The sequence below is a fragment of the Giraffa tippelskirchi genome, chromosome 13 (assembly GCF_054371585.1).
Source record: "Giraffa tippelskirchi isolate mGirTip1 chromosome 13, T2T-mGirTip1v1.2.pri, whole genome shotgun sequence".
NCBI lineage: Eukaryota > Metazoa > Chordata > Mammalia > Artiodactyla > Giraffidae > Giraffa > Giraffa tippelskirchi.
Window position 1 is genome coordinate 119,948,169 of NC_137287.1, and position 17,910 is coordinate 119,966,078.

Consider the following 17,910-nt stretch of genomic DNA (forward strand, 5'->3'; position numbering starts at 1 on the left):
CAGAGGAGGTACCACATCCTGCTGGCTCCACAGATGTACCCAGAGCCCGATTGATGGGTACTGACCAGAAGCCAGGCCACTGTCTGCAGGTCAGGACGGCTGGTTAAAGTCTGGCCAGAGTGGGGTAGAATGGACATGTCTCACTGACGTTGGGACTCTTGGTCCCTGAAGACTTGCTCGTGGGGAGAAGGCAGGACTGGCCTCAGAGCGTGGCGTCCACCCTGGCCTGTCTGCACTGTGGGGTCTTCATCTGTTCTCTCTGGTTGTCCTCCTTTTTCTCTGACTAATGCTTATTCATTCTGTACGTCCTAGTTTAAACAGTGCATTCTCGGGGCCGGGGAGGGGGTTCGCTGTTCCCAGACTAGGTTGAGGGGCTTTCCAGGTGGCGCTAGTGGTAAAGAACCTGTCTGCCAAGGCAGGAGATCTAAAAGATGCAGGTTGGATCCCTGGGTTGGGAAGATCCCCTGGAGGAGGGCATGGTAACCCACTCCAGTACCCTTGCCTGGAGAATCTCATGCACAGAGGAGCCTGGCGGGCTATGGTCCGTGGGGTCACACAGAGTCAGACACAACCGAAGCGACTTAGCATGCAGACTAGACTGAAACCGTCTCCCCAGGATTGCTCTGTGCCCTGCGCTTTCCCATCACCATCATGCACCCCTGTGACCTTTTGGGGTGCCTGTCATTTCAGTTAGATGCTCGCAGCTGGACAGCAGCTTCACAGCTGCTGGAGGCTAGTGGCACAGTAGCTGCCCTTCCTTGTCCTCTGACCTCAGGGTCTTGCTCGGTGCCTGGAACATCTTCCAGGCAGCCGCTTGGTAGAGAGAGAAGGGAAGAGAAGGAAAGAATGGATGTTCCCAAAGCATAAGGGAAACACAGAGGGAGTCGCTGACTCGGGAGGTGGGGGAAGCGTCACGCGGGGAGCTGATGTCAGTTCCATGCTGAAGGATGAGGAGGCACGTTCCAGGTGGAGTGCGACGGTGGGCGTTTCGGGGAGGCAGACGAGCAGGTGCAAATGCACGGAGGTGCGGGACTGCGCAGTTTGCTCACAGAGTCATTGTGTAGCAAGTCTGGGGAAAGATGTCAGGAGGAGGGGCAGGGGGTGGGGTCAGTGAATCTGACGCGCTCGGCAGAGAGCACAGTACAAAGGACCTCGTGAGCTGTGTTTGACCATGGGCTTTACCCTGAGGCTCAGTGGAAGCTACTGCTTATTTGTGAGTGGACGGCATGGTTACGTTTGTGTTGTAGAAAGATGCCAGGGGGTTGTGGAGTAGGGGAGGCGGGGCTGGGAAGGTATCAATGCTCATTGTGATAGATCCGGAAGCTGACTCCTGTCCTTTATCCCAGCTTCTGGGACAGGAAGCTGGACAGTGGCCCCCACCGCTACATCGGCCCTCTCTCCATCATGATGGCAGCATGAGGAAGGGCATCCGGGGTCGGTATGGACCAGTGAAATGAGAGGGGTTCTCCATCCCCCTGGCTGCCATCCAGGTGGCTGGAAGGGGGCACATTTGGGGAAATCTCCCTTACTCCTGGGCTTCCCTGGTGGCTCAAATGGTAAAGAACCTGCCCAGAATGCAGGAGACCTGGGTTCGATCCCTGGGTCAGGAAGATCCCCTGGAGGAGGGAATGGCAACCCACTCAAGTATTCTTGCCTGGAGAATCTTGTGGGCAGAGGAGCCTGGCGGGCTGCTGTCCATAGGGTTGCAAAGAGTCGGACATGAACGAGCAACTAACACATAAACCCCTGCTCCCAGCGACTCGGGGGGCGGCTCCTGACTGAGGCTCTGCTCCTTGTCTGGCCTCCAAGATGGGCTGAGCCAGGACAGGAGACGTCTGGATGGACCCAGGAAGGGCAGTCACTGGAGCTGATTAAGCCTTCAGGGTAGGTTGGGGCTCCTCCGGGAATCAATGCTAGTCTCCGTCCCTGTGAAATCCATAGGGAGCTGCTGCCTGGCCACTTGGGCCTGGAGATCAGGCTTTCACGGGGAGCCCGTCTGGAAGGTGGACAAGGTACTGGACCCACCTTTTCTTGAGGATCAATTACATGCCAGGTGTTGTTCCATTTCATCCTCGGCAGCCCTCCCAGGGAAGTGTAACCTCAACTTCCCAAAGAAGAACTGAGGTACGGAGAGGTCAAGGACGTTGCCTGAGGTCACGCAGCAGGTTCCTAGAGCGACGGGCAGAGCCTGTACTGGTTCCCCTGGACCAGCTACCAGCTTTTCTGCTTTTGTCTCAGATGTGGTGTCAATGGTCAGTCCAGTCCCTCTACACGTGAAACAGCCAGTGCTTATTAAACACTCTCACCGCGCCAGGCACTGTCCATTATGTTATTTCAAATTCTTGCAACAGTTCATTCAAGATGAAGGTCTTTACCCCCATTCACAAAGAGCTGAGGCTCTAAGAGCTTGGTCAAGGTCACCCAACCGGAAAGCGATGAAATCAAGTTTGAATGTAGGTGATCTGAGTGATCTGGGGGTGGGGGCAGCGGCGAGGGGTGTGCCGACTTGAAGAAGGACCTCAGTGCCTGTCTTCTTTGAAGAAAAAATTCAGCAAAGAGACAAAGATTGTGAAGCAGATGAAGTGTTTATTGGAAGCAAAGTACTTGTGAATCAACACCTCAGTGAACCTGGGGAGTGCGTTGCACCCGTGAGGGCGGCTTACGTCACGGGCATGGGAGCGGACTTCCGGCTTGTCTCTGGCCGCTCGTCTGGCTTGTGCCCATATCGGGCCTGACCCAGGGCCCCTCCTGGTGGGGCATGTGCATCCCTCAGTCAAGACAAATTCCAGCTCGGAGGTTTCTGGCAGGTTGACAGGACATATTATGGGCTGGCACCCCTCCTTCCTTAGCCCCCCCACCCCCCCACCCCGAGACGGAGGATCTTGTCGGCACAGGTGTAGCCCCAGTGTGCCCAGCCCCAGGCACCCGTGGCCCTGGGTTTATTAAATCCCCTCTGGAAAATGTCACCCTTGACCACAAGAATGAGAAAAATGTGGTTGCTTTGTCTTCTACCCATCAGGGGTCTACTGCCGGCCTTTTATCTCCAGGATGCCCAGGGCTTCCCGGGTGGTGCAATGATAAAGAGGCCACCTGCCAAGGCAGGAGATGCAGATTCGATCCCTGGGTCGGGAAGATCCCCTGGAGAAGGCAATGGCAACCCACTCCAGGATTCTTGCCTGGAGAATCCCAGCGACAGAGGAGCCTGGCGGGCTATAGTCCCTGGGGTCGCAAAAGAGTCAGACACGTCTTAGTGACTAAACAGCACCAGCACCAGCAGCAGAAGACTGCCTGCAGCTCCTCGGTTGGGGCCCGTCTATCTCTCTCCGTGACTTCACCGTGGGCGCCCGTCTCACTTGCTCTTTCTCCTTCCATCCCTGCAGCCAGCACTTCTTCTCATCTAAGTCCTTCCCTAGCTCTCTCTCCTTCCGCTCGCCTCCCAAGCAGAGTCTCCACCCTGGCACTTCTGCTCAGACCTGTCGCTTAGGGAGCTTAGAAAGCGAGGATGAGTGTGTGTTGAAATGAGTCAGCAAGTTGTCCAAGCAGAATTCTCTAGACAGCAGTGTGCGAGGCAGATGACAGAGTCAATTACCGCAGCCCCAGGGAAGGGCTGTTTAGTCTTGAAAGAATTAACCAACCAGTGCATAATTATTGCAAATGAACCACCTCTTAATTATATCCGTGTTTCCATTACACACCCCGGTGTGCTCCAGCCCCAGGCATCCGTGGCCCCGGGTTTATTAAATCCCTTTGGCCAAAGCCAACTTCTCAGGGAAGACAGAGACACTGCGTGTGTGGGAACAGCTCCTCTGCTCAAACTATCAACTTAAATGCCGTGTCTTTGCCTGTGGACACATTTGCAGAGATAGAGGAAAAGAGCAAAGTTGTTTCAACAGGCTCAGCCTTTCCCTGCTCCCGCAGAGCTGTCTTCCGCCAGATTCAATGCAATCTCATAGTAAGAGCCACCTTGGCTGGCATATTTCCGGTGCGCCCCGCTCTTTCTATAATTCTCACCTACATGAAAGGCATTGTTGTCTCCCATTTTACAGGCTGGGAAACTGAGCCTTGAGGGTCATGGGGACTTGCCAAGGTCATCCGTTTGGCCAGTTGCAGCCAGGGTCTGCCTGGAATCTGAGTCTGTTCTTCGTGTCCCCTCTCAAGGCGCTCCTCCAAGTAGCTCAGCTCTGGTCTCTGCTGTCCACTCCTCTTACGGTCTAGTTAGAGTTTGTCTCGAACCCCGTTTTATGCCAGCGGCAGTTTGGTGCTTGGCCCCAGAGACTGAGAAGTCTCTGGAGGCTTTCTCGTCTCTTGGGCTGGTTCTGGCCTTTCCGGCTGACTCTGTCCCTGCCCCCTGTTCCACGTGGTGCCAATTGGAAGTCGACTCAGAAGGAACAGTCAGTCTTTCCCCCTACTTCCCACAGAATAAGCCCACCCCCACCAGGCATTTTTGCATAACGCAGGCTTTAGAGAAAATGGGGAAATAAAGAGGTGGTTTATGGGGCTGCAATTTCAACAGTTTTCAGCTGAACGTTAGGTATCCAGTTGTCGTATGTAAACTTTTATTCCAGTACTCGCAGAAAGTGAGAAAGTCACTCGTGTACAGCTTTGTGAATTTTCACAAAGTGAACTCGATCGTGTAACTGGTGCTCAGAGCAAGAAGACGCGCCTCCCTCATCAGGTGTACAGCTAGTGTGTCTTCAACACTTCACACACATTGCCCCATTTAAATTTTCCCATTTACTCTAAGAGAAAGATGCCTTTGTTTTTTTGGCCTCAAGTGTAGCAGGTTGGATCTTATTTCTGTGACCAGAGATGGAACCCTTGCCTCCTGCAGTGGAAGCATGGAGTCTTAACCACTGGACCACTGGGGAATTTCCTAAGAGAAACGTGAAAGAGTTGAGGCTTAGGTTATTTTGCCTCAATTTTTTCTGCAGGTAAGTGGTAGATGCAGGCTTTGAACCTGGGGCTGCCTGGCTCCAGCATCCTGAGATTCTTAACCTCTAGTTTGGGAAGGTATCGTCACGCACTTGATTCTCCTGTGTATGTTCCAAGCCATCACTGAATGCTGACTTCACTTTCCAAAGGTAGGGTCTTGTAGTGGTCTTTGGTGTCTGATATGGTGCAGTACATCCAGAAGGCATTTAATAAGTGCTGGATGAATGAATATGGTTGTTTGAGGCATAAGTTGCTATTCAGATCCTGCCTAAAAGGCAGTAGCTTGTAGCTCTTTTCTAAAAACCAGCCCTTGGTACACCTCCCCCTAGGTAGCAGTGGATTGCAAGGCTGAGCAATCCTTTGGTCTGATTTCATCAACATTTCCTCATCTTTTAGTTTGTGGTGAGAGGGCATGAAAAGAAATAAACAGAGTGATGATGGGGGAAAGACTTCTTCTTGGCTACCATGTAAGGGGAGGCATATAAGATGGATAGAGTGCCCTGTCATCCTCTCAAAGTTCATGCTGTTTTTACTCCAAAGTTCTTGCCCTGCGTGATTTATCGTACTCTCTGGAAAATAATTTTTTTTCTTCTTGAGACCACAGAAGAATCTCTGTGTTTCAAAACACATTTGTGCCTTTAAAACTAGCATATTTGGTCTTATTGCCTCTGGTATCTATAAGCAGACCCATTCCATGCTATTTTTAGGGTCATTTCCAGAAAAATAATTTACTTTTCATTGTGGAGTCTGTCAAGCTAAGCGGAGTTATTTTCTTTGTGGAGTTGGATGAGTAAATTCGGTGCTAAAAGATGGGGCTTTAAAACATTTCCTGCAGAGATGGGGCTCATTGCTGGGTTTATATTGTGGATTAAAATAAAAAGAAGCTACCAGAAGGTCAGCATGTCCATTATGCTTTGTTACCATCTGTCAGGTCTGTTTTCTTTAGTAGTCAGGGCTGTTGGCTTGAATAATAATAATAGCTCTAGCAATAATTGGTTGCCTTTGGGTGCTAAAAATAGCTACTTTCCTAGGGTTGGAGTTGGATGAAACTGGAGTCAAATCTGGGCAAGTTATTTAAGTTCTCTGGCTTCAATTTCCTGATCTAAAAAGCAGGAAGACTTACAGTACCTTCACCATCGGGTTCTATTAGGGGTAAAGCATGATAAGGCATGAGTATAAGGATGGATGGATGCCTCCGTTAGGTGCAGAAGGTACAGGACCCATGATCCTTTTAGGAACCACAAAACATTTCCATTTTAATTTTTTTTAAATCATAAGGAAAACATGAATATAATGTGGTAATAATGAATACATAATAATGAATCTAGCCAAGATTATATCTGTCTTTGTACCTACACAGTCATACAATGTAATTTAAAATTTTTTTATGGAGGAAGGAGCTCATGAAGGTACAGGTACTGAGGATCCATGAGTCATAATGCAGCCCTGATGTGTATCCACTGGAATTAGATTATGCAGTGACAGTAGCTTCAAAAAATGGAAGTATATTTTTCTTTTGTGTAAAAGAAGCCAAGAAATTGGCAATCTGGATTGGCAACTCCTTGGTCTTCAAGGCCTTGGACTTCTTGTGTTTTCCTGCAGCACTGCCTTCAAGTTTGCCTCATGGTGCAAAATGGCTGCTGGAGCTTGAGCCATCATGTCTGCGTTCCAAGGATCAGGTGAAAAGGGCAAAAGACAGAGGGGGCCCACTTCTCAGCTGGGGCAGCTTCCTTTAAGGAACATTCGAATAATTTTTGCACAACACACAGAACTGTGATCACAATGCCACAGCTTAGCTACAGAGGGCGGGGAAGGAGGCTGGGAAATGTCAAATTTTGGTTGGATTCATTGCCTTTCCATTGATCAAACTAGTCAATCCTAAAGGAAATCAACCCTGAATATTCATTGGAAGGACTGATGCTGAAGCTGAAGCTCCAATACTCTGGCCACCTGATGCAAAGAACTGACTCATTGGAAAAGACCCTGATGCTGGGAAGGATTGAAGGCAAAAGGACAAGAGGGCAGAAGAGGATGAGATGGTTAGACAGCATCACCGACTCACTGGACATGAATTTGAGCAAACTCCAGGAGATAGTAGAGGACAGGGAAGCCTGGTGAGCTGCAGTTCATGGGATCACAAAGAGCTGGGATGTGACTTAGTGACTGAACAACAACAATTGCTTTTGCAAATGAAAAGTTTATACCAAAGAAGGGAAAAATAGGGCCAGGTGCACACCTCAGAAGTGAGGGGGCAGTAGCTCTCTCTTATGGGAAATACCTCGAGGGACCAAGAGGGAGACAGGAGAGAGCTGGGCAGACAGATTCCTCCTGCCAGGTCCATCTTGTTAGCTCCATTTTACAGACGGGGTTAGATAAACTGATGCAGAGCAATGAAATAACTCACCTGAGGCCATGTGGTTCTTACTTGCTGACGACAACTCTTGGCTTCAAATCTCTCCATCTACTGGCTTCGTAGCGGGTGAATGTTGAGAGAGAATTCTCCGTAGACAGATGTCACACCCTATCTATAAGTAGATGGTTCCAGAAGCTGAGAAGTGGACAAGGGCCAGTGTTTGTATCCTTTTCCCACTCTCCAGTAAAGGAAGGGAAACATTCACCTCTGTGCTCGTCCTTTGCACTGCAAGACCCACGCTGCATGGTCCTACTGCTCGTAACAAAGCTTCTACAAAACGTGTGCACTTAACCGTTTCCCCAAATGAAGGGTTTCTCTCTAAAAGACAATATCTGTAGTACGTGTGCAGTTTTCAGTCCTTACTGTTACATTTTCACACCCCTAGCCCTGTACCTTATTTCATGCTCCTGCCTACCCCTGGTCCTTGAAAACAATCTTCAGAAGGTGGTTCTTATAAAACTTGTCATGTCCAGAATTAAATTGCAGTGGCTTGATAAAACCCTTGCCAGGAACAGGAAAGCAGCACAGTTGGAATTATATTCTCAAGTGTTCCTGCGGCCTGCTCCAAGTACTAAGGCATTCAGAAATGAAAAGGCATTTGCCCTCTGTGGGTTTCCAGGAAAAAAAGGCACCGAGCAGTCATCTACCTTTTCCTACAGTTTCCTAATTTTCTCAATCCGTTCCTATAGCAACCCTAATAGGGATTGGGTTGCTAGAAAAGCATTCGTTTCTATAGAGACAATTTGTTCTATAAGAGAAAAAGTTTACTTGGTAGCACATGAAATCTAATATTAGGATTTTGGTTTGGTTGGTGCATTTTTTTTTGTCAGTCAGAAGAATATTTCCTGAGCCACCTACAGACGTATGTTGCATCTTTAAGCTCAAATCTTCATCTCATAGTGTGTTCTCATATAGATTTAGGATGGAGGTTACAGAGTCTTAGTCTCTGGGGATTTTTAGTAAGAATATAAAATAAGATTTAAAAAATTTAGAGCACTAGCAGGCTCATGTGCAAGGGAATATATTAAATATTTCCCTGAGACGTTTTTCTTTTGGTGTAGCGATTTGCTATTTCTCTCGACTTTCTTATGAAAACCCTAAGGGTTTTCTTCTTCTTTTTTTACTAGAATCAGATAGATGGGTTTTGGTTGCAAGTGACAGAAATCTAACTCAAAATCAGTTAAGCAAAAAGGGTGGTATCTATCAGCTCTCATTTTTTGGAAGTCTGGAGGTTGCAGGTACGGCTGGATCCAGGGCTCACCAAAGCCTGAATGCTTTCCCTCGCTCAGCTCAACCTTCCACCGTGTTGCCTTTATTCCCGGGCCAGCTCTTCTCATGAGGTTCCAGCAGCTCCAGCCATACCCTTGGCAGCTTCCAGCTAAGTGTCTTCAGTGGAAAGGGAGCACTGTTTTTCCAATAGTTCCTGGAAAAGGCTTGGGGAGGACTCCAAGTAGACTGACTTAGGTCACATGCCCAACCCTGAACCCATCAGTGAGGACTGGGGGAATGAAATGAGCCGATTGGCCAGACCTGGGTCTGGCGCTTACCTGTGGAGTGAGAGGTGAGGTCAGTACCTCCCAGTCCCCACAGAGAGAGGGAAGAACTCTTCTACAGAGGAAAATCAGGAGGTGGAGCTAGAAAAAAGGGGGCCCCAGTCAGGCACTCCAGTGGGTGAGTGCCAATTGCTGGAGCAGACTGACTTCACCACATTCTGAAACGAGAGGGCTGGACCCTAAAATCCCACTTCTTCCCAGCTTGGGCAAAGAGAGATAGAGTGAGTCCGATTTTCCCTTTCCCAATCATTTCATTTTTCTAATTAACCTGCTACCAGCTACACCTTGAGAGCATCTTTCAAATAAGACTTTCCCCCCCTTCTGAAGAGAGTTGAAAAAAATCAGAATACATTTGCATGTTACCTAAAACATTCCAAACCCATGTCTTATCTTTGTCACTGTACAGCTTTCTCTTTGCAATGCTGGTAGCTATATAATTACAGTCACCTTCAGCCTCACCAACTCCTTCTTGAAAAGGTTATTGTGGACAAGGGACAAGAAATCATTTGGAAACACAGCCTAGATCTGTTTTTCAATTGTCTTTTCATCCCAAAGTTCAGAGATTTCTAGAAAATCTCATGTCAGCAGAAGTAGCACATAAGCAATCCCCTGTTGTTGGTGGTTTTTTTTTTTTTGGTGGGGGGCGATGTTCCCTGAGATGATTGAAGCCATGAGTTATTTCAGGGAGGGTACTGGTGTGTGGCCAGTAATTTAAATTAACTGGATTTCCAGGGCTTATTAAGAGCTTAAAATAGAATTGTTAAAATTTAGAGAGCAGTTTTAGTTTGAATGTAATTTCTGCTATAGGGGTTCTTTCTTTTTTTAAAAAAAATGCTTTGTTTTCATTGTCATTAGCTTGCAAAGATATTTAAAAGTTTAAAATAGACTTAGAATTTTTTTCCTTGTTAAAAAACTGGGTTAATGATTTCCATGGAGACTACTTTCAACAAAGCTCTTGTATTTTAGGCAAGGAGCTATCCTGTTGGCATCAGAAGGGAATCATTTGGAACCTTTAATCTCAAAACAAGACTACGTATTTCCTCTGGATGAATCTCTGGCTTTCAGTGGGACATTTGAAAGGCCCTTCAGGATAGAAAGGCTTGTGTTTCAGAGGAGAAAAGCTTTCAAGCAGGGCTCACAAGTGGAGGATTTGCTAAGCGTGGTTGTAGGAAGTATGCGTGTGTGTGTATGTGTGCACGTGAGCAAGTGCATGCGTGCACTGGAGGTTGGAAGAGTTTGTGTTCTTCTAGGTGAAGGTGTCACTTGTAATAACAATGAAGGCCAATGTTCAGCTTGAAAGTCCCCTGCAGTGCCCCTCCAGAGGCCATGGCATCAGGGGAGATTCAGATCCTCCCGGAGAAGCAGGGACCAGTGCGTCACAGAGCCGGATGCACAGCCTTGTCACCTGGGCATTTTGCTCACATCCACATTCTGAAGCAGTAGGTCTGGGGTAGGGCCTGAGATTCTGCATTTGTAGCAAACTCCCAGGTGATCCCTCTGATGCTGGTCCATGGACCTCACTTTGAGCAGGGAGATGGTAGACGGCGTCATCATTTTGCCTCGATTGGGAAAGAGTCTGGATTCTACCAGCTCTTAGCAGTGCTGGCTCTGGTGTATCTTGGCGCTTGATGTCACACCAGAAAAAGAATCCCATTGGAAGGGTAACGCCCAATCCTACATCAGAAGGGCGAGACGATGTCTTAATCCTGGCAGAGAGTCGGGCTGCAAATGGACAGAGAAGGGGAGAGAGAACAGCTCAGCAGTGATTCAGACAAAATTCATCTTTCAAAACAGGAATGGAAACGAAGCCTGTTGTTCCTTCCGAATTTCTTTAAGAATCTTTTTCAGCTAAGGGGGCTGTATTCCCCGAGGGGGTGGAGATGTTTGGTGATGTCTTTGTTCATTTAGCTGAAGGCAGATTTCTCTGTTCTCCTTACTGGGAATGATTGTGTACCTGACTGTTCAGTGAAGCTTTTCATGAGAGTTCTTGATAGCAGGTTTGGAGAAGAGAAGGCTGCAGGCACCCCTGAGCTTTTGGGTAAATCTCAAGTCAGGCAGCCTGTATCAGGTAGCTACTGCTGCATAACAAGCTGCCCCCAAACTCAGTGGTTTTAAATAGCAGCTAGTTATTATTTCTCATGAGTTTAAGAATAAGCTGGGCAGTTGTGCTGATCCCAGCTGGTCTTGCTGATGTGTGTGTGGTCAGCAAATGGGTAGGTTAGGGTCTGGTGGTCTAGCATGGCCTGGGCTAGGATGACTCAGACTCTGCTTCCTCCATTTCTGTCCATGTTCCCCACAGTTCCGGCATGTTCTCATGGTGGTGGCAGTGGTCCAAGAGAGACCTAATGTCCCTGTCATGCAGGAGGACAGGCGGCAATAACCACATGCTTTTCAGGCTCTGCTTGCATCACATTCATTAATCTGTCCCACTGGCCAGAGCAAGTCATATATCCAAGCCCAGCCTCAGAGAGGGAGGGACAGCAAAGTTGGAGCAAAGCTATGGCTGCAGGGAGGCCTTTAATTGGGGCCAGTGGTAACATTAAACAACTGGTCAGCCCCGATTTAAAGCTTGAACCTATAAATATCTAAAGACGGGAGGGACAATTCCATTCATTCATTCATTCATCCACTCACAAAACATGTATTGTCTTTCTATTATGCAAAGCACAGGCTCATCAAACTTAGCTTTTATTTAGAGTAATTTCCTGATTGTCTCTCTTCTTATCTTTTTTTAGAACAGCTTCATTGAAAGTTAATTTCCATGCATAACTGTCACCTTTTAAAGTTTGCAATTGAATTTTCGGTATATTCACAGGGTTGTGCAGCCATCATGATGATCTAATTTTAGAACATTTCCACTCCCCTGAAAAGAAAACCCAGACGCCCCTTCTTCTCCCCAAGAATACTCAAAGACACTGGATGTATCTCTGGGCTTCTGCAGAAACCACGTTTCCTGCAGCCAACTGGGCTCAGGGGAATATGTGTGTGGGCGGGGAGGGGGGCTGGGGTGGGAAGGGGAGGGGGGCTGGGGTGAGTAGGGGAAGGGAGGCTGGGTGGGGAGGGGAGGGGGTTCACGCTCACCTCCCGGGTCCCAGAAAGCTTCATCTGATTATATTGAGCTACTTAGCCCCCCTCCCTCCCAATGTGAATGGGGAATGTTTAACTATTTCCAGGGGCACAGGCTGTTCTCATTTTATTGCCTTGTCATCCCCCCTCCTCCCACTCCCCCTACCACCCCAATCTTCTTTGGTTTGGGGAGAAAGCAGGCGTAGGTTTAGGCAGGGCTCTGGGCTGTCTTCTCGCCTCCGATGAGAAGCCTCTTTTGTTAAAGCTTTTCCTCTCTCCAGTTATTCCCTCTGCCTCCTTTCAGCTGCTCCCTCTCCTCTTCCACTAACATCTGATTTTAGGCCCCAGGATGAAGGAGCAGTGATTGGGAACCCTTAGTGTGTCAATCAAAAACAGAAACTTAAGAGTAGTTTTTCCAGACCAACCTGGAGGCAGCTGCTTGGTACTTAAAAATCAGGCCGTGTTCAATCACTGGGGGGAAAATACAGATCAATTGCAGTCTGATCACAGTATTGTCTAAACAACCTTTGAATTTGTAAATGACATGTGGCGGGGTATTTTTAGCTCTTGTTATTTAGAAGCTGAACAGTCCCCCCCCACCCCCAACCCAGTGCCTCTTCATATTACACTTCTCCTGTGATAATCTCTGCTTCTGTTAGTTTCACCTTCTTTGGGGCTGTTAAATATGCAAATCCTGTTCATCTCCTTCACCTTCCAGACCTTTTCTTTGTTCTGTGGTGATGGGTGTAAAGGAAAAAAAAAAACGTGGTTGAGCAAAATAATTTATCCTTGGTTGTTTTTGAGGCTTGAGATTCTTCGATTTGTTAGCAGTGCCCTGTGGGTGTATTTGTATTTCCTGGATGCTTTTTTTTTTTTTTTTTTAACAGTGAATCCATTTGGCATTTGGGAAGAAAGAATTTCAGCAAAGTCCAGTCCCTCCCTCCGCTAGAAAAAGACCCAGTGGTAGGCCCTTCTCAAGACTCCCGAAAGGTCTTATAGGACCCTCATCCCAGTGCCCTTGAGTATTGTATCCGGGATTGTGCATTTAGACTTAAAGGCCAGTGCTTGGCCTTGTCCACAAAACACTTCTTCCTTTGTGGACTGCAGGCCCCGTCCTAGGGAAGGAAGCCAATGACCACTTGCGTGCACGCGTGCTCAGTCTCGTCCAACTCTTTATGACCCTTTGCATTGTAGCCCGCCAGGCTCCTCTGTCCGTGGGATTCCCTAGGAAAGATCCCGGAGTGGGTTGTCACTGCCTCCTCCAGGGGATCTTCCAGACCCAGGGATCGAACCCGTGTCTCCTGAAGTCTCCTGCATTGGCAGGTGGATTCTTTACCACTGTGCCACCTGGGAAGCCCTCATGACTACTTAGGAAATGAATAAACTTCGGAAGCAAGGTGTCTGAGTACACGGAGTGCTTTTTCTTCTTTCCTTATTGAAAGTAACCTGGACTTCCCAAATTGCAGTAGTGTTGTGAACGTCGTGAACCCAAGTGACCATAGCTAACTCCACGGCAGGAGCTATTGCATGTGCTTTCCTTGTACAAACTCTTTTATCTTCCTGTGACGGCAGGTTTCTCACCCTCAGCACCGTTGACATTTGGGGTCGGATAATCCTGTGTTGCGCAGGGCTGTCCTAGCTACTGTAAGATGTTGACAGCATTCGTGGCCCCTATTCTACCCAGAAGCATCTCCATCTGGAATAACAACCACAGATTCTTCTGCTAAGTCACCTCAGTCATGTCCGACTCTGTGCGACCCCATAGGTGGCAGCCCAGGAGGCTCCGCCATCCCTGGGATTCTCCAGACAAGAACACTGGAGTGGATTGCCATTTCCTTCTCCAACAGATTCTTCAGACATTATCAAATGTCCCCTGAGAGGGGGATGGGATCACCTGCAGTTGAGAACTACTGGAGTGTTTGAGGGGGCACACAAAAAAAGAAAGAAAACAGTAGGGGAAGGAAGACTCAGGACTAGGAGTGCAGCCAGCCCAGGGGGAAGGCGAGGGGTGAGCACAGGGAGAGGATGGTGTTAGAGATGGGGTCCAAAGAGCTGGCCTTGGTTCTTGGCACCACGACCACACTGGTTGTGGGTACCCCGGGTAAGTCTATTTTTCCCGTGCCTTTGTTTTCTCATCTGTAAAATGGGCGTCTGCAGCACAGGATTAGTTGTAAAGAGCAAATACATTGCCTGTTGTGAAAGTCCGAGGCAGATCTGAGTTATTACTGGTGCACATGTTGATAACATGCCTATAGACTCAGGTCAGTTTTGCCTTTTTGTCAGAATCAACTAGGCTTTGGAGTGAGGAGACTCCTGTACTTCCTGTCTACCCTCTGATGATTAGTACTGCAGCATTACCTTCTCATTTATGATAAGACAATAATTTGATTAAAAGCACGTTTGGACAAGGAACAAGGCAAAACATTTGGTGAGGCCAACCAGAGGTGAAAGACTTGTTGTGGACGGGAAAATAGATTTGGGATTTCCAGGTCTAGATATGCCTCTGGAGTGCCCTTTATTCCTTTCTTCTTTTCTCTGCAGAATTCAGCTGCAGGAACTTTCCATTAGTTTGGAAAATGCAGCATTGACAATGACACTTGGCAAGTATAGCTCTCTATCCATGGACTTAAGAGGCAAGAAATAGAGCATTTCTTTATTTGAAAATATTTTTATTTCCAGCCCTGATATTTCGCTGATTCTTGGGGCTCTCTGAACCACCCCCAGCTTCATCCCCAGGGTGGAGAAAGCTTTGGGGGCCTTATCAAGCCCCGAAGCCCTGGGCAGGCTGCTGATCATCTGTCCGCACGTGTTAGCTCAGCCAACCCCAGGTCTGCTGCCTCCTTTCGGCTTCTCTTGGTCAGACTCAGACCCTGTGATCGTTCCTTTCCAAGGGCACGGCACACTCCCACCCACCTGCAGCGTGGCTAAGACTCCCGCTCTGTCGAAGGCTCATGGTCTGAAGAAATCTTTTCAGACCCCACGGTCGTCTTTCCCGCTCCCCTCCTGCATTCCTCCAGGGGACTCATGTCCTGTCCAGATTTTCCAGGTCATGTGACTGAATCCCATCTGCAAGCTGTTTGTCCTTTAAAGCAAAGCCGGTGGTAAGACCCTCATGCAGACCCTTACTTTCACTCTCCTGCAACACCCTGAGCTCCCTTCTACCCCCAAGTGCAAACAAGGGAGCACAGAACCGGCCTTGCTTAGTTCTGTGCGGGGGGGGCGGGGGGGGCGGGGGACAGGAAGAACGTACAAGGAGAAACCCAGACAGTAAAATTCTGAAAATTGGTCTTACAATTTGTTTGTCATCTCCTGAATTCTTGGTCCACAGGGCCAAGGTTTCAAAGCATGGAAAACCACCCAGGCTGGAGCCGGGAGGTGTGCCCTTGGGGGCCCCTAGCCGGTGCTCAGTGCACCTTTGGCGAGAGAGAGAACGAATGGAGCTTTTTCTCTAAGTTAGAAGGGTCTGCAGCCCCAGTCTCCCGTGTTCCATACCCTCAAGTGGAAATTCATCCGACCGCTGAGATGTGAGTTTGACGTTCCTCCCAGCAGCTTTCCTCATGGAACAAAGAGCCATTTTTGTTCTCTGCTCTGCTGCTTGGCACGAGTTGGGGAACGCGCTCAGCCACACCAGGGGGGCTTTTGCTTCTTTAATATAGCGTTGCTGCTCCGACATTTCCCCCAACTCTCCGTCCCCCTCCATCTTCCTGGTTGTCAAGGAAACAGTTTCCTGGACAACCTGTTGACTTATTTGGTTGCCGAGTTTGTATTATCCAGTGTGGGGAGCTATAGTGGAGGATTTTTTTTTTTTAAATGTCACCAAGGTAACCGCCGGCAGCCGCTTAATTATAGTTTTAGGTAAAGATGAATTCTCTTTTGCAAATGTTAAGTGTATTTTGGGGTTGGGGGAGGGGGGTGGAAAACCACCCAGAGACTAGCATTCTCTAATTACATGCTTTCCATTGTGGACAATTCAGTTTTATTTGCAACTAAACTTGGTTTCATTCAGGATTAATTTTTTTTTTTCCTCTAAAAAATCAGGGAAAATAAGTTTAATAATGAAAACAAGGAGAAAAAAGGAATCAGTTTGGTAGGAAGCAGGCATCGAACATGGAGGGGATGGCTGAGATGCAGGCATCACTGAGGGGACGTTTCCTGAAATGGGAATTTGTTTGTGGCTCTGAGAGGCAGTGCGATGTAGTGGTTACGCCCTTGACCTCTGGGGCTGGATTGCCTGGGCTCAGATCCCATCTCTGCAGCGTGCTGGCTGCTGGGCCTCTTCCAGTTCATCTTTGTTACAGGTGTGCTGTGAGGGCTAAGGTATGTTTATTAGATCCTTAGGTGACTACTCAGCATGGCATAGGCACTCTACAAAATTAGCCATCATTCCTGAAGCTGGAGGAGAGAGAGAGCACTTAAAAAAAAAAAGTTAAAAGATCAAACTCTTAAGGAATGTATGAGGAGTCTTCTCTGAGCTGGGTCTAACTTTGTTTTATGTTCCCTCCTTGGTGGCGTAGTATTGATCAAACCAAGAATCAAAGTGCAGTCTTTGGGAGTCGCCGTTTGTGCCGAGAGTTTGAGTTTGGTCCAGGGAAGCTCTTTGGGTGTGTGCTCAGTAGCTCAGTTGTGTCTGACTCTTTTGCGACCCCGTGGACGATAGCTTGCCAGACTCCTCTGTCCATGGGATTTCCCAGGCAAGAATACTGGAGTGGGTTGCCATTTTCTTCTCCAGGGGATCTACCTGACGCAGGGATTAAGCCCGTGTCTCCTGCATTGGCAGGTGGGTTCTTTACTACTGAGCCACCTGGGAAGCCCTGGGGAAGCTCTTTGGGAGATTCCAAATAATCACAGGTTTCTTGGGCCCCAAATGGCAATTGGGATGTTCAGGAAGCCCTTGGCTCTGCTCAGCCTCCTGCACCCAGGCTCTGTCCCAGGTCTGGGGAGAGTCAGGCTGCAAAAGCCCAGTGCTGAGGACCAGCCTACCTTGGGGATGGGGATGGTCCTCTCTGTCACCCACCAGACAGGTGCGCTGGAGACGATGGGGATGGCCCAGTTTCAGTTCAGTTCAGTTCATTTCAGTCGCTCAGTTGTGTCCGACTCTTTGTGACCTCATGAACTGCAGCACGCCAGGCCTCCCTGTCCATCACCAACTCCTGGAGTTTACACAAATCCATGTCCGTCAAGTTGGTGATGCCATCCAGCCATCTCATCCTCTGCCATCCCCTTCTCCTCCTGCCTTCAATCTTTCCCAGCATCAGGGTCTTTTCAGATGAGTCAGCTCTTTGCATCAGGTGGTCAAAGTATTGGAGTTTCAGCTTCAACATCAGTCCTTCCAATGAACTCTCAGGACTGATCTCCTTTAGGATGGACTGGTTGGATCTCCTTGCAGTCCAAGGAATTCTCAAGAGTCTTCTCTAACACCACAGTTCAAAAGCATCAATTCTTTGGCCCTCAGCTTTCTTTATAGTCCAACTCTCACATCCATACATGACCACTGGAAAAACCATATCCTTGACTAGACAGACCTTTTTTGGCAAAGTAATGTCCCTGCTTTTTAACATGCTGTCTAGGTTGGTCATAACTTTCCTTCCAAGGAGCAAGCGTCTTTTAATTTCATGGCTGCAATCACCATCTGCAGTGATTTTGGAGCCCAGAAAAATAAAGTCAGCCACTGTTCCCACTGTTTCCCCATCTATTTCCCATGAAGTGATGGGACTGGATGCCATGATCTTAGTTTTCTGAATGTTGAGCTTTAAGCCAACTTTTTCACTCTCCTCTTTCACTTTCATCAGGAGGCTCTTTAGTTCGTCTTCACTTTCCGCCATAAGGGTGGTGTCATCTGCATATCTGAGGTTATTGATATTTCTCCCGGCAATCTTGATTCCAGCTTGTACTTCTTCCAGCCCAGCATTTCTCATGTTCTAATCACTTGATTACACTGTAACAATA

General features: G+C 48.1%; 2 long non-coding RNA genes across 2 annotated transcripts in view; one reads left to right on the forward strand and one right to left on the reverse strand.

Annotated features, from left to right (window-relative positions):
* Window positions 1-6,161: 6,161 nt before the first annotated feature.
* On the reverse strand, window positions 6,162-15,677 carry LOC145533253 (uncharacterized). Its single transcript, XR_014073942.1, has 3 exons — window positions 15,457-15,677; window positions 7,551-10,620; window positions 6,162-7,457 (listed from the first exon to the last, which is right to left on the reverse strand). It is a non-coding gene; the product is annotated as an uncharacterized LOC145533253 (long non-coding RNA).
* A 37-nt stretch (window positions 15,678-15,714) lies between these two features.
* Window positions 15,715-17,910, forward strand: part of LOC145533252 (uncharacterized) — a 73,783-nt gene continuing 71,587 nt past the window's right edge. Inside the window, exon 1 of the long non-coding RNA XR_014073941.1 lies at window positions 15,715-15,819. This is a non-coding gene — a long non-coding RNA (uncharacterized LOC145533252). The remainder of the gene's footprint in view (window positions 15,820-17,910) is intronic.